Source organism: Eulemur rufifrons, chromosome 11, assembly GCF_041146395.1.
Source record: "Eulemur rufifrons isolate Redbay chromosome 11, OSU_ERuf_1, whole genome shotgun sequence".
NCBI classification, from domain to species: domain Eukaryota; kingdom Metazoa; phylum Chordata; class Mammalia; order Primates; family Lemuridae; genus Eulemur; species Eulemur rufifrons.
The window spans coordinates 887,167-904,265 of NC_090993.1; the positions used below are offsets into that span (position 1 = coordinate 887,167).

General features: G+C 37.7%; 1 protein-coding gene across 2 annotated transcripts in view; it reads right to left on the minus strand.

Annotated features, from left to right (window-relative positions):
* DISP1 (dispatched RND transporter family member 1) overlaps positions 1–17,099 on the minus strand; it is a 125,552-nt gene that overhangs the window by 52,298 nt on the left and 56,155 nt on the right. Inside the window, exon 1 of one of the 2 annotated variants that reach the window (XM_069484591.1) lies at positions 8,914–8,969. The exons of the other annotated variant lie outside the window; for it this stretch is intronic. The gene's annotated coding sequence lies outside the window, so the exon portion shown is untranslated. Of the gene's footprint in view, positions 1–8,913; positions 8,970–17,099 lie in introns of those variants that run through there. 2 annotated transcript variants of the gene reach the window in all.

The following is a 17,099-nucleotide window of genomic DNA, read 5'->3' on the forward strand; positions in this document are numbered from 1 at the left end:
CCTAATCACCATTTATAACATTTTTTTTCCACTGTGGTAAAATGCAGTTCAAGTGCCAAAGAACTGACTTAACTGACTCACAAATGAATTTTTGGAACACAACCTGTTTTGGAACTTGGAGACTTCTTGTAATGAAGTACGAACTAGTAAAGAATAATTTGAACTCAGATTTTGGCTTGCATTTGAAGCAAGTCACCTGAGCTTTCTCCGTGAATATTCAGTTTCTTTAATCATACAATGGGAACAATCAATTTGACTTTATACATAAGCAAAAAATGAATTAGTAATTAGTAAAAACTAATAAAAAGCAAAAACAAAAACATTATAAACCAAAGTGCCATGACTAATCCTGTAATCATTAAAACAGACATTATAGAGAAGAAATACAGAGACATTTCAATCATGCTGAAATGTAGAGAAAAAAGTCATCAGAGCTCATGTGATTAGGTTTAAAATAATTACATCCTACTACTCTTGTTTGGAACTCAGAGTTTACATCTCTAAAATACATGGAAATCATCATACTTCAAAGAAAAAAGTAGCATCTCACTGAAAATTCTATCCTATAATCATAGAAGGATCTGTTTGAATTACGAAAATTTTATTTGTCAACATGCAGTCATGTGTTGCTTAATGATGAGGTTTTTTTTTTTGTTTTTTTTTTTTTTGAGACAAAGTCTCACTCTGTTGCCCGGGCTAGAGTGAGTGCCGTGGCGTCAGTCTAGCTCACAGCAACCTCAAACTCCTGGGCTTAAGCGATCCTCCTGCTTCAGCCTCCCGAGTAGCTGGGACTACAGGCATGCGCCACCATGCCCGGCTAATTTTTTTTTTTGTATATATATATTTTAGTTGTCCATATAATTTCTTTCTATTTTTAGTAGAGACGGGGTCTCACTCTTGCTCAGGCTGGTCTCGAACTCCTGACCTCGAGCGATCCACCCGCCTCGGCCTCCCAGAGTGCTAGGATTACAGGCGTGAGCCACCGCGCCCGGCCATGATGAGTTCTGAGAAATGCGTTATGAGGCAATTTCATCATTGTGGGGACACCATAGAATGTATTTACACAAACCTGGATGGTCTAGCCTACCCCACACCTTGGCTATATAACAGATTACTTCTATCTAGGCTGCAAACTTGTAAAGAATGTTATTGTACTAAATACTATAGGCAACGCTAACACAATGGTAAATATTTGTCCTACACATTCTGAACATAGAAAAGATAATGTTTGACACTACTACGTCATAACAAGAATTTTTTATAATCTTATGAGTCCACCATGGTATATGTGATCTGTCATTGACCAAAATGTCAGTGTGGCACATGACTGTATTATATATCAAAATATGTTAATGACACACAATGTATCCAAAGGATGCAATCAAACCATTCAAGTGGCTCCCAGAAGACAAACACATTTAAAGAGTGTTAAGAAAACTTCCTGGCAGCTACCTGGAATTGACGGTCAGAACTGCTAGTGTGGCCAGAAAACTTCCAAGGTAAAACCTACACCTCTCCTGTTTTAGCAAATACACAGATCTGTTCCAGTTGCCACAGCAACAGCAAAGCCATCGCAATCCTTGCCAAACACGGGGCTCACACAGCCCGAGGGAACCTCGCCTTCATCCCCATCAACAGTTACAGCAGTGCACCTCTGGGTATTGCCAAAGCTCTTCCTCACACATGATCTCACTTGAGTTGATCCTCCTAATAGCCCTCGGAAAAACAGGTGTGGCAGGCATAGCCCTTCTATTTTGCAAAAGAAAGCTTGACACAGTCTAAGGAAGGTGCTCCAAGACACATGCTGATGACAAATGGCCATGCCAGGAGGCCTGGTGCCAGGGTTTTGAGAACTTTCTGTTAAACTACATTCCATAAGCTTCGATGATGTATTTTAGAATAACTCTTTGATTTACCAGATTCATAACACCAAACTTAAGAATAAATGAATGGGAAGACTGGATCACCAAGAACACATGCTGTAGCCAACCATCTTTTTCAGAAGAGTGATGCTCCCTGGAACGCACTTGCACTGGATAGAACACAAAACACTAAACCGACACTTCCAAACCCAAGGACCACCTGGGCTTACAGTGCAGCTGCAGATTCAACATGGCGCACCGACACGTGCCCATGCTGCTGGTCCCTGAACACTCTCCCTGCAGCAAGGCAGAACCACAGCCTAGGTGGGGAGGCTACAAGAGAACTATGCCTAAGTCATGGCAAGCTAATGCACAATTAAAGCAGAATGGATACAAAAAAAAAAAAAAGGAAAGAAACAATAACAGTTGACAAAGAAATAAAGGCCCATTTTTCTAATCAAGGCAGAGAAAAGTAATTTAACAATAGAGGTTCTAGTTGATAATCAAGTTTATCTTTTTGTTTTCTTTTCTTTTCAGAGGGAGGGTCTCACTCTGTCACCCAGGATGGAGTACAGTGGCTCCATCACAGCTCACTGCAGCCTCCGACTCCTGGGCATAAGCGATCCTCATGCCTCAACCTCCTGAGTAGCCAGGACTACAGGCATGAGCCACCACAGCTGGCTAATTTTTAAATTTTCTGTACAGACAGGGAGGGTTTCATGATGTTGCCCAGGCTGTCAAGTTCAGTTATTACGTATCTCATGACTCCCAAATTATTTTGGGCATGAAAATAACAGCTGATAGGATTTTAATCTTTTGAGTGCAACTCATACATATGGACCCATACATATGGAAGCACTCTGCCCAGTTAACTGAGTGAGACACTTTTTTCTCCCCTCTCAAGTGGTACTAGAGAGAAGATAGGTATAGAAAGAGACCGCAAGTCTTTTTCACATAAGGAGTAACGGCAGTCTGGGGACACCCATATCCATGATTTCCCAAACCTGTTTTAATATAAAAGAGTTCCTTTAAAATTGCTTGATGCTTATCCTAAAATAATAGACTCATTTCTGATGACTGGTACCTACCGATTGGCCTATCAATATTTAGTGCTATGGCCAGAGAAATAAATAGCTTCTCTAAATGCCAAGAGAAATTTACAAGCAACTGTACTTTAGTCATTTCTGCAGTGAGGCTATTGAAGCTGGACAGTAGAAGAACATCAGCCAGGTTTTGTCTCTAGGAATACTTCTGCCCGACACATCTCACTACGTCAAGCACTTCCATCACAACACGCCTACGAAGACGTTATTAACCCTATTACAGAGAAAGCTGAGGGTCAAAATTATTAAAGCAACTTACCCAAATCACATGACTGGGAGTCCATCCCAAACCAGTAGGACTCTAAAGATAAGGCTTTTCCACTACCTCAAGATGCCTCTAGGGCAATGCCAAGTGCAACGAGCTTTTCTAAGACCACTAGAGGCGACTGATATAAAATTCTGTCTGAAGGTCCACATGAAAAGTAGCCTCTGGATTCAATATCTCCCAAGATAATTTTAAAAGGCACGATTCAGCATTCAAGAGTGTCAGAGACATATTTCACTAAATTAAGGAGAGGTGTTATACATCCACATATCACACTATGCAAACTTGAAAAAGCCAGCCAACGGATTGATCTTTGTTGTTATGTAGTATTCAGACTGTTTCAAAATAATGTAATTGTGACCTCACAGCAAAATCTATATCTTTAATCAAAGAATCAGGCACTTTTAAGGAATTAAAATGGAAGATCTTAAATAAAGAAATATAATCTTCTTCCCTTCTGAGACAAATTAAAGTTTCTCATTTTTCTTTGAGTTCATGAACTTTCTACCATTAAACTCTCCTTCAATGAGAACACTTATAAATAGCTTCACCTAATCACTTATAAACATTTTATATGTTGCAAAGAACTAAACAAATATAAGGTATTATTGCTATTATTCCCCTGAAGCATAAACAGCAGTTAAGTTGGAAGCCATTTTCCTAAAAAATAATTATACATTTGAAGATCTATAGCTCTAAACATACCTTCATAGAAGCCTACTGGGTGTTAGCATGCTTTCTGCCACACCAGGAAAAAGCAATCTGAGTTCCAGAAGATCTGAAAGTGCAGTATTACTATTCTCTTACAATCAAAACTTACCGTTTTTACTACTAAATTTGTACTATCAAGTAGGTAGTTTCAACTCATGATAATAAATGCATCTTTGAAAATGAAATATAACATTTGTATATAAACTCTTTTAATATGATTATACACATGATACATATTGATAAAAGAACCAATGAGGATAAACTGCAAATGTTTTATGTTTCATCTTTTATAAAACCTACTCACGGTATTTACAGATTAATGATATAGAAGAAAAAGTAAAATTGTCAGATAAAGGTTTCCCTCAGATTTACAACAAAAATTATAAAAGTAAAATAATCTTAGGAAGATATTACAATATATCTGCCAGAGCAAATCTGAAACTCTTAAATTTGGAAAGCAGTGTTATTGCCAGAAATGAGGTTGTCAAAGCAGAGATTTATACATGTAGGGATGAGTGATAGGAATTTCAGTGTTGAAGAAATATCAGTTTAATTTTTCTCAGTTTAATGTCCAATGTACCTTTGGTAATAGGTCTATGTGGGAGGAGAAATGTGGGTACAAAATGAAGTTTAGCTTTTACAGGATGGGATAAATGATACCAATAACATCCTCTGTTTAGCATAAACACTTACTTCCTAAATACATATTTCAAGAGCATGATTATAGTGTTGCAATTACGAAAGTAGTTTTCAGAGATCTCTTTTCCAAGTTCATCCACAAAAATTATCATTCCACACAGTATTCACCATTCATTTTATAAATATTGTATCCGTAAGTATCAATATGAGAGAGAGAGCGTGAGTGTTTTCTTATACCTCTGAGTTCCCATTTCGGATGAGTTTAAATTCCATTAAGCTGCACTAATTTCTTTTGAACCCTCAGCTAAGTCTAGAAAATTGTGCTAATTTGTACAACCAAGAATATACAAAATAAAACTAGAGAAGCTTTCTATAATCAGAAATGTCAAACAGTGGTCATTAAAAAAAATTCTACAAAGTCCTCCTATAAGTAGTTATCTAACCCCAAAACCAGCCAGGACATTTGTCTAGACGCTGCTACAAGTCTTGAGGTGACGGCAATAAATACAACAAATATTCACAAAATTACAATTCTGTCACAGCATCTCATCCCCGGGTGCACATTAGAATCACTTTGATAATAAAAAAAAAAAATTATAGAAACAGGGCTCAGCCCCGGAGGTTCTGATTTAATTCATACTGTAGTGAAGTGTGGGCATTAGCATTTTTAAAGCTCCCCAAGTGATCTGAATGTGCAGCCAGGGCTGAGAACCACTGATTTATACTCTATATAAATAATCCCAATCAATTTATAAGAGCAATCAACTGCCACTCAAAATATTCAACGTTCAGAACATATGGCTTGAAATGCAGAATACAGCCGCATATTAAAAAACATGTGGACCTGGTACTCTATGTTAGATGTGGTTTTTAGTATTTAAACCATCTTCACTCGGTTTTTTGGTTACCATGAAGAGAGGTTTCACCTACAGCACTTCTGAAGTAGACGAGGTGGGGCAAGGGTACGGCAAGGCAAGTGTCTTACTGAGACATCAGCTCAAGCAAGACAACAGGGCAGACGTCACGTGAAACAATGCGACGGAAATGGGAAGCCAGCTGTCACACAGCCTCAGTTACTGATGGCTCTCGTAAAGAAAATTTAGGAAATAGCTAATTTGGCTAATGAGTTTACTTAACACACACAAAAAGGTATATCCCTGACCTCTGGTCAGTCTCTAAAATGAAGTCTCAAGCGTCTCTAATAAAAGAGCACATTCCCTGAAGTTCCATGAAGGAGGGATGCGGGGGTGTTGGTGGTGGGAAGATTTCTGGTGGCATTTTAAGCATCTTAAACTTTCGAATCCTAGGGTCAGACAGTCTCCAGATACCAGGCCTGCTATCTGGCCTCACATACCCATCAAATAAGAATTACAAGATTGATTAATAAACAGGATCCCCAAGATGTGATAGGTCTGTCTTTAGGCCGTGAGATTTCACTGGAAACTATGTTGTCTTAACTAAAATCACAAAATGGGCGGCTTTATCACTGAGCAATCTATCCATATCATATAGCTCTTCTCCAGCAGAAACAGGGTCATGTTACTGAGCTTAACAAACGCTGTTGAACAGATCACAAGCATGTCTCAAGACACCATGAAGGTTTAATACTTCACACGTCTCAAAACCTCAAAACTTGGCAACTCAAAGGAAAAACCATCACTAAGGTAAACCAAACTGAGAAAATTCTACTCCCACATATTGCGAGGCAAAAGACATGAGAGAATTTTAAAAATGTCTTTCATAAAGCCAAAAATGGAGATCAATCACCATAAAGCACTTAAAAGTTGTTTGATTTAGATAGTGGCATGTTGTTTTTTAATACTACACTTAGAATTATCTAAACTTTTCCCACAAATGTTAAGTATCTGACACCAGGCCCCACTCCCCGCTGTTTTGTGAAGTTTGAGAAGCAGCAAATCAAATTTCCTAGAGCAGCTCCCCAAATGTGTTCTTCCCTGCAGAGCCCAGCAAATAATATCTCAAGGGTATCTTTTAGTTCACTGAGCAACTTGGGAAACATCACTCAAGATATTTGTATAAAACACAATTAAAGATATCCTTTTATTTAAAGAACTCTGAGATTTGCTTTAAGCTTGGAAAAACATCAAATTTATAAAGACTTTTTATCTTACTTGAATTGGATCAGTAAACTAACTCTTAGTAAGAGCCTGGGTGCAAATTCCATAAAATCTTTTTCTACTCCGCACTTGAATTATCACTATAAATGCTTGTGAATTCTGCTATTCGCTTTCTTGTATACTTTAGATGAACTGACATTTTACATTTACTGTTGATAAGGGATTCTTGTTTGCTCCCAAAGGTAATTAAATCATATTCTTCAGTTAAATAGGTAAATGTCCTTATTTAGCATTCATACAATAAGCACCTACTGTGTTCCCTGTGAATAGTTTTCTTGGAATCTAAATATATGCGACTGTCATACATGAGCCCGTTTAGCAGCGATTAAAATAAGAAAATAGAAATTAAGATGGGGAGAACAAAGAGCCACCCTCTTCCCCAAGTCTAGTTTTTCCAATTTACTTTCGTTGTTTTGTTTCATATTTTTTCCGAAAGGCTGACAGGCGAAGCAACTCGTTTGTCTTAGTCCTAAATAACTCAGTTTTATTTCCTGTGTTAACATGTGATCAGGAATTGCAATTTTTTTAAAATGCGAAAGGTTCCTGTAGTCTGTTTGGTAAGGCTGTCCATCACCCACGCTGAGTTATGAGAATTATACAGTGAGAATTCTCAGATCCAACCCCAGAGCTCAAAGCAGTTAAAACAGAAGGTAAAGAAGGGATGCACAGCAAATACTGAAAAGCAGATTTCCCAAGAGTTTCCAAAAAGGGTCGACCGGTTCAATAGAAACTACAAATACAAGTGGGATTAGATTTAATTACTGGATGAATCAATTTTATAATACATATCATTTCCCAGACTGAGGCAAGGCTAACATGTAGTTTCTAAACTGCTGTGTAGGTCAATCATTTCAGACACTTAAACATTGTACATTTTTTCATAATCAATGCAAACACTTCATGCTCACAATTGTAAAATTCAGGTCCAAGGCGGAAGCTATTGTTTTTAGATACTAAAACAAAAAGTTCCAAATAAAGTACGATCCAATAAAATAGTCCAATATTCAATATTTTGGCAATGAAAGCATTCTAAGATAATCTATTGGATTTGCAAAACTAAAAAATAAAACAATGCAAAAAGACTATTTTAACATTTTAAAAAGCAGAAACGTGTTCCAGACATTAAAACCATGGGAAGTAGGAAACCGGCTGCCTACAACTGAAATACTCATTAGAGATTATTTACATAGTTTAGTGATTTCCCAGCCATCAAAAGGAACTGGAGTTTTCTTAATTATAAATATTATGACCTAAAATAACCCTCATGAGTAAAAAGGACATATTTCATTCTTTTCCTTTCAACAGGAATACCTGTTTGTCTAACAAATTGTAAAGTGTGTTCTCTAATTCTTGCATTATCACTGAAGAAAGGCATTCATGGTCAATCATGTGCATGAAATACCTCAGTTTTCATGAAATTTTTCAAGTTTACATTTCACTATCAGACCCAAAAATTTTTCACAAGTTAAAGTAGCTTGAATTTTTCTACCAGTTGCACATAAATTAACTATTCACATCTTAAGCAAAAAGCAATATAGTAAATATATTCTGACTTGTACTTTAAGTAGTAAATCCAATCATAATACAGTTACCATTGTTACAATTAAACTGCACATAATGCAAGAAACATTTAGTCAACTCAAATATGACTTCAGGGTGTGTATCAAGCTGTATATCTGAAATGAACTTCGATAAGAATTAAGCTTGCTGTTCAAGCTTAGTCCCCAAGTGGCTATCTTTACCAAACTTCCCTACAGAATGGAAGATGTTAACAGTTTCTATTTTCTTACAACATTTAATTCACAAAGTGATTAAAATGATTCCTATGATTCTATATCTATTTTTCTATCAACTGGTAAGGACAGGTACATCTTTTCAAGATTTTCTGATTTAGAGTCTCAAAGTATGAAACAACAAACTATTTTAAATCTCAGGTTTCCTTCCAACTTCATAAAGAAAGCACACTTTAATAAACTTAAGAAAGTCTGACCTTATTTTACTGTGCTAGACTATAATTCAAATAAACTTCACAAGATTTAAATGCATTAAGATGCCGTTCAAACTTTACAGAGAAAAAAAAAACCAGTGAGCTGGAATTTTAAATACAATCCTAGAAACAAAGGTCAGTGTTTAAATAAATTCTCCCAAAATAACACATTCATTCACACATAGAGAAGCAAGAGTAAATGCATTACCTTTATGTTAAAACGGGACACTTTTCTGGCTAAGTCTGGTCTGCAGATGACTACAGGAGCAGCAGCGGGGACTGACTGCAGAACACAGCACGACAGAAAGCACGGAGTTGGCAGGAGCAGCTCCACGGAGCGGCAGGACAGGCCAAATGACAAGCACACGCAGATCGCTTTGAATTAGGCGTGTTAGGGGCTGGAACTTTCGGTGTCTGCTCTCCAATAGGACAGGAGAGTTTTTCTCCTACTTAACCCCTCAGGGCAAGGTCTTAATAATGGTAACAGCTGGCACACAGAGGGGCTTGATCAGAGCACAAGGTCAGCAAACCAGGATATGAAGGTGACATGTAATTTCTAGCCTTTTCCTGCTTCTACGGGGAAATTGCATGAAGGACTGTTTTTAGTTATAACTTCCTTTGATCTTTTGGATTTTAAATTACTTAGTAGATTAAAGCCATGTTAGCTGATATTATTTGCTTGCTTAGCCTAACTTAAGTGTTGCGGATTCGGTTTTCTGACACATAGTGCTACTACATTTAAACTAACACAAATAAACACCAATCCGTGTTTATTTCCAAGTTCCGGAGATTCTTGTGTTCTTTCATAAATGACTCCTGAGACTCTACTTTTAGGGCAGAAAGTTCATAGTTTTTAAAGGAGGCAGTCTTCTTTTTTAAAGAGGAAAGTATTAGTTAAAGCAATTTTAAGTGTTTTTCTTCAATTTACCTAAACAAAAACAGCAGTTTCTTAAATAAATTTGACAGTGCTTCTTATAAATGCATGGCTCTTGTGATGCCAGTATTTAAAGTTCTACAACCACAACATCAAAACCTGAAAACAAATGCTTTAAATTTACAAATAACATCCCTTAGCAAATAAGTGATAATTTATTGAAACCATGAAATCTAACTCTTCATGACTTTGCTAATAAAAACGTGTAAACAATTCTTTTAGCAGGCTGTACTGATTAACTGTACAAAGATAGCATTTCAAAAATTTCAAAAGCACAAGCAATAAAAGAATAAAATAGAAAAAAATTGGACTTCATCAAAATAAAAAACTTTTGTAGATCAAAGGACATTATCAAGAAAGTCAAAAAACTCACAGAATGGGAGAAAATATTTGCAAATCACATTTCTAAGGGTCTAATATTCAGAACATATATTTAAAAACTCTTACAACTCAACAATAGAAAGACATATAATCTGACTTAAGAGGCAAAGGTTTTGAATAGACATTTCTCCAAAGGAGATATATGCACATGAAAAGATGCTCAACATCTTTACTGATTCAGGGAAATACAAATCAAAACCACAATAAGATACCACTTCACATCCAATAGGATGGCTATACTCCAAAAATCGGAAAATAACAGGTGTCGTCAAGGATGTGGGGAAATCAGAACCCTTATCCGCTGCTGGTGGAAATGTAAAATGCTGTAGTCTCTGTGAAAAACAGCTTGGCAGCTCCTTAAAAAATCAGACACAGAATTACCATATGATTCAGCAATTCCGCTCCTCGTACATTGGCCCTCGCTATTTGTGGATTCAGTATTTACGAATTCACCTGCTCACTATAATTTATCTGTAATCCCCAAATAATCCTTGTGGTGCGCTCACAGTCACCCAGGCATGCGAATTCGCAGAGTGGTGAAAAAGTTGAGTCACCTGAACGAGACGACAATCTGGTGTTTGACGCTCAAACCGAAACAGGTGTCCCTTTTGAGGCCTACCTGGTGCCATGTTTTTCACATTTGGTGGTTTTTCTTGGTGACGTCACTGTTTACAGTGGCCCCCAGTGTCATACTGGAGTGCTGCCTAGCGCTTCTAAGTGCAAGAAGGCTGTGATGTGCCTCACAAGGAAAACGCACCTGTCAGGTAAGCTTCATTCAGGCCTGAGTTACAGTGCTGTGAGACGTGGGTTCAATGTTAATGAATCAGCAACATACATAAGATAAAGTGTTTTTACATGGAGACACACATAAAGCAAGGTTATGTGTTGATCAATTACTGAAAATGTGGTGACCAGAGGTTCACAGGAACCTAATCCTGGATTTCTCTTAGGAGCAGTGATTCAGGATTCACTAATTCAGTGTTTGCAGCAACTTCATGGACGTAATTACCACAAATACTGAGAACTGGCTATATCTACCTAAGAGGCTTGAAAATGTATGTTCATAGACAAACTGGTACATGAATGCCCGTAGCAGCATTACTCATAGCAGCCAAAAAGTAAAACAACCTAAATGTCTGTTAACTCATCAATGAACAAAATGTGTGTATCTAGGCAAGGGAATATTATTCTGCCATAAAAACCACGAAGCACTGATACATGGTACAGCGCAGATGAAGTCTGAAAACATTATGCTAAGTGAAAACCAGAAATGAAGGGCCATATATTTTATGATTCCATTTGCATAAATTATCCAGAACACACAAACCCACAGAGACAGAAAGTAGCTTAGTGACTGCGAGAGGCTGGGAGTAAAGCCTGGGGGTGGGAAGTGACTGCTAACATGTATAGAGTTTCTTTACAGATGGTGAAAATGTTCTAGAATTAGATACTCGTGAGGTTGCGTAACCTTGTAAATACACTAAAAACCACTGAATTGTGCCCTTTAAAATGGTGAAATTTTGATATGAGTTATATTTAAGTTTTTTAAAAAGGAAGGTACAAAGTTCTAGCCACTTAGACTAGTGGTTCTCAATGTGAGTGTGCGTCAGAATTCCCTGGAGGGCTTGTGAAAATGCACATTACTGAGTCCCATCCCCAAGAATTCTGAGTCTCAAGGTCTAGGGGTGGGGGCTTGAGAATTTGCTTTTCTAATAAGTCCTCAGATGATGCTGATAGTGCTGGTCCGAGACCCATATTTTGAGAACCAATGTCTGAGCTTCTAGAGGGTACAAAAGGTACCTTTCATCTCTGTTATCTCTTAAATTTACTTAAAACAGAGTCACCCCTGGGGAGGAAAAAAAAAGGGGGAGAGGGAAGGAGTGAAAGGACAAATATTTATTTAAGTGAATATTAATTAAAGGAGTCAGTCCCTGAAATCTTAGGGTATGCTGATTTCCTGTCATATGTATGCCAAATGCTATAATACCTGAACATCCCCATGACAAAAAGGCATTAAAGAATGAAAATGAAATTGAAGGTATTTTAACATTCTTTGATCATTTGAACAGTACTTTGGTTCAGTTATTAAAGCAGCTAATCCCATTTCACTGTGCTTGTCCTTGCAAGAAATGCAAACAAAGGTTCTAGAACTGTTGATCCCACAAAGAAATCCCTTAAATTAAATAAGGTGTCACAAAAACCAAAGACCTGAACATTCCAACTCATAAATTGATAAATTCTTATTTACTTTTTTTTTAGCAAAGTTACTGATTTTTATGTCTAATCACTTTATTTAAAAATTTTGGATCTACATAAAAATAGACAATTTGAAGTACGCTTCTGGTATTGTCACATAGAACACACTATTTTATAAATAATAATCAGGATTATTCCCAATTGCTTCAGTAGTTTTCTCAATATATTATTTTGAGTGAAGAGGGAAGTACTAGTGACTTTATAAAGTTCTGATATTCTTCGAAAACATGTCCTTTCTTTCTTAGAGCATATTGTTTAGATACCTTTGTTCATCAGCAGGAAGGGAGAAGGGTACGGGGGAGGCAGTGAGAGACTAGAGCTGGCAGGAGAGGCGCAACACTTGGTACTTCTTAAAAAGCGAAAAAACAGCTGCTGATTAGCAAACTCTTTCCCAGCTGAACCTAGTCCAAAATGTAATTCCAGATTGTTACATTTATTAACATTTAGAAGTCCTGTCTATTTATCTTTTTTCTTGGTGTTAGATGTCAAAACAGTTACGAACGAGTAAACTCTGGTCTAAGGTAGACAAGAGAATACTGCTTTAGCAAGATTTTTCTTTCAGTGTGGTCAATAGTAATTTGGAAGTACAAGTTCAGAAAAACCAATTGTAGGAAAGTTCTACAGATAATATTCCATATTGTATTTTGATGTTTCTGGAGTATAAATTGTTAGATGACCACTGAAGATCTCAGACCAGAACACTGTGCTGCTCCAGTCCCAGCCCAGGGACAGGGAATCAGCGAAGATCTGAAATCCGTCTCAGGTCGAGCACTCGCTGGCTACGTAACCTTGAACCAGAGAGTATAGTCTCCTAGCTACAAAATCCAAACGTTATATAACACGGTCTCACAGGTCCCTTGCTGGCTCTGAATTCGGCTTTTTATAAATTTGGATGTCACTGCAAACAGATAAGATAAATCCCAGTTTTACTCTTCAAGTTTGGATCATTTAAGAAAAGACTATACGCTCAAAGCTGAGCTAGTGAATTTGCAGCAAGGATCATATTGCAAACAAACTGGAACAAAAACAAAATAATCATGGGATGCTGAAATCCCTTTCTATGAATTTGGAAAATATGTGCATCGGTCTTACATATTCCTCTCACAACTGGCATTTCTTAATCTTAAGGCTTCTTTCTTATCGAGTGTTGAAAACTCTACCTCCAAAATCCACAGTTCTTACAAATGAAAATTTTATGACCATAGTCTAACATCTAAGGGATCCGCTCTTCACCCTTATCACGACCTCCAGCTTTGGAGTCTTTATCCATGTCCCTTCCTGCTTTCACTGGTTTTGTGCTCACCCCACACAGATGTCAGCGTTCACTCACTCCACCAGCGTTCCAGCCTTTCCAAGAACTCGATCTCCCAGCCTCCCCCAACCTCCACCAGGTTTTTCCTCTCTCGGTTTGGAAATGCTGCTGGTGAAAATAGTCACCAGACGAGGAAGAGGAGACGTATAAGGAAACAAATGCACATCTCACTCAGGAGGGCTCGGAATGCTGCTGAGATTCGCCTCATCTACCGTAGAGTCTCCACTGGAAATCCTCAGGGGATTGCGGAAAACCTGTCCCCTGCTCCCAGCCTTAACCCTCTCAGCAGATGGTGCTGCCTATTTCGTGGAAAAGAATGAAACGATTGGACTGCGAGTTCCTTCAAACACTCTCGTCTCTACCTCAAACTTTTTCTGGAACTTCTTCCTTAGCTCTCACAATGTCTGACCCTCTTTCCTGTTTATTAATGACTGTACTCACACACTAGATCTTGGCTACCCGATAAGGTAGCCACAAGCCACACGTGGCTGTTTAATTTTAAAGTAATTCACATTAAATGAAATTAAAATTTCAGTGCTCCAGTTGTCCTAGGCAACACCTTTCAGGTGCTCGGCAGTCCTGCGAGGCTCCCGGCTGCTGAACTGAACCGTGCAGACAGAGGACGTCTCCGTCACCACGGACGGTTCTGCTCCAGATCTTGACTGCATGTTTCTTCACCGTCTCACTCTCCCCTCCCAAGCCCATCTGCATCTTCCCCTCTTGGTCTCCTCCTTCTTTACTTACTGACAAAAAATGTTCAGTTTTCTCCCAGACTAAAAAACTTCCTTCCCTTCCTACCCACCTCTCTTTTCCTTTCCTTCCATCGCCTCGCCCCGTCTCACGCCTTCACTTCCTACAATCTTATCCACCATCTAATAAAACGGTTCCTTCAAAAATGAAGTTCAACGGTGCTTTCTCAATACTCGTTTTCTTTACATTTCTTCACCTACCAACCCTGCTGGCAACAATCTCCTCTTTACTCAGTTCCATTATTCTAACCTTCTCCACCTCTGCAACCTCTGTTCCATTTTCTTGGCAGAGCCCCTCAATTCTGTCACTCTAAATCTTGAGCAGTATTCAATGGTCTTGCCCTTTGAACTCTCTGCTCTATGTTTCCTGCCTATATTGTCACATTCAACTTCTGTTCTGAGTTCCATTTCTGCAGCTTCTGCTTCCTAAGGACATTTCAGTATTCCTGTCAGCAGCTCACAATCAATAATCTAAAATATAAATTATTGTATCTTAAAACAACTTCTTGATTTTCCTATTTCTATCCACCCAGTCATGTAAGCCCAGGATTTTCACTTACATATTCACTTATTGAACACCTGATCTGGGAGGGATGCTGAGCTAGGCTGGGAGTCACCTTTGAACTTTACAGCGTGACATACTCTGGTTCATTCATTCCCAAGTCCTAGCCATTACCAGATATGCCCATCCTTTCCATTCCCTCTGCCACCTTCTTAGTTTAACTTTATGAATAACTGCACAAGCCTGACAGATGTGACTCGATGTATGGTTTCCTACCTCTCCAATGTAGGCAACATAGAGCTTCCAGATTCATCATCATACGAGATTTGATCAAGCTGCTCTCTAGTCTAGGAAACACTAATGGCTCCCCCCATCCCTACCCAGTAAAGTTTAAACAGCTGGCACGCAAGACCCTCCATTACCTGGGCCCTTCCCTTCCTATCCAGTGCCTTTGCCCAAACAGCATTAGCTTCACTCCAAACAGGCTTGCACACACCCCTCAGGGCTTGTGCTGTTCCTTCTACCAGCGATCACCTGTGTTCACCTTTCCACCTGCCACAATCTCATCCATTGTTTGTTAAAAACAGCAAACAACTGGCTTCCATGAAGCCTTACCTGATTACCTAAACCAGAAACTAACTCATACTACTCTAAGTTATATGACCCTGAGATCTCTCTTTTGGCACTTAGCACATTTTTTTTTTTTATCACGGTCATTTGTATACCTTTTTTACCCTATTAATCTACATTTAAAGGCACAGCTCTATTATCATCATCTTTATACCCCTTAGAAAGAGGTATAAAGTACACTGTACCACGTACTAGGTCAAATATTTATACTTGACAAATGTTTTTTTAGATATATGACATTTGATTTTTTGTTACTATTACATATATCCTTTATTAGGCAGAATAAATATAGAGTGAAATGCAGTCTGCAAAATAAAATTCACTGTACAAAATCCTATTTTCCTGCTGGTTTATATGGGCCCCAGGGACCACTCTCGATATGGTTATAGGAAAAAAACAACAGCTAAGATTCAATATATTTTAAGTATGACTACAATATGTCGCACTATTTTCTGTCTTTAAATCCTGAATACCAAACTGCTACTGAATAATAAGGAATGACAGTAATTGGTTTTTTATACTTTTCTCCAAACTAGGAGGACATTACTCTGAAAACTAACATGTCCACATATTCTTGGGCAGTTTCTAAAATTTCATTTTGTTCTGTTCCTAGGGTAGGATTTTCCTTGTCATTAGCAGAAATATTTTTAAACAATGCAAATAAATAAAGTTTTCCCTCATAGTGAGCCATCAAATGTCACAGTCCACAGATAACCTTATTGGAGCAAATATGATTTCAAGGATAGAGTATCTTGGGAACAAGTGAATCTGGGAAATATTAGTTCTTAGTCATTATATCCTTTTCTTGATTTGGTTATAAACTAGGAAACCATATGCATTTTATCAATAATATAGGAAATATCTCAGTCATCCACAATGAAATTTACTTAATATTAATGATTATCCTAGGAACATTTTGAACAGAGATCAGAAACTGGGATACATACTTTAAAGCAGAAAGCATGGAGATTAATACATATCAGAGAAAAGGTAGTCTTTTATTTTTCTGTAAGAAAAAATATCTGACTATACAATGCTAAAAAATAGGCAAAAATTCCAGCCCTCCTTAACTCAACCAAAAATTACTACTAAAAAAAAAAAACTTTTTAAATGTGAAAACCAACCCAAGCAGGTCAGTTTATTATATCAATAGTTTTCCACTGGAATGCAGGTGAACATTTTGTCTTTAACAAGAGCCTTTCTCCCACACAAAGCACAGTGTTATGTTTTAGAGGAGGAGAGAAGGCTCAGATTTTATAGTTTTATGTCAAAAACAAGCTGAATTACTTCAACCATAATGAAATAACTAGACTGGAGATCATCTAAAAAAATATTAATATGATCTTGTGATGCACGATGATTTAAATGTGAGGCATAATAAATTCATGGGCTCTGGAGAGTTTCCAAAATGTTTTTGGTCTGCAATAGAGGATTTCAAAATGTAATATTTTACTTTAACAATAGGAGTTCTTGGCTGCAGATCTACTCCCAGAACGAAGACCACTATGTCTTGACTTTAATCTAACTAGAACATTCCTTTAACAGTTTTACTTGTATTTTGTTACCAAATTCTAAATGAATCTAAATGCATGCGGTATGCACATATTAAGAGGGGTTATGACTAATAAGC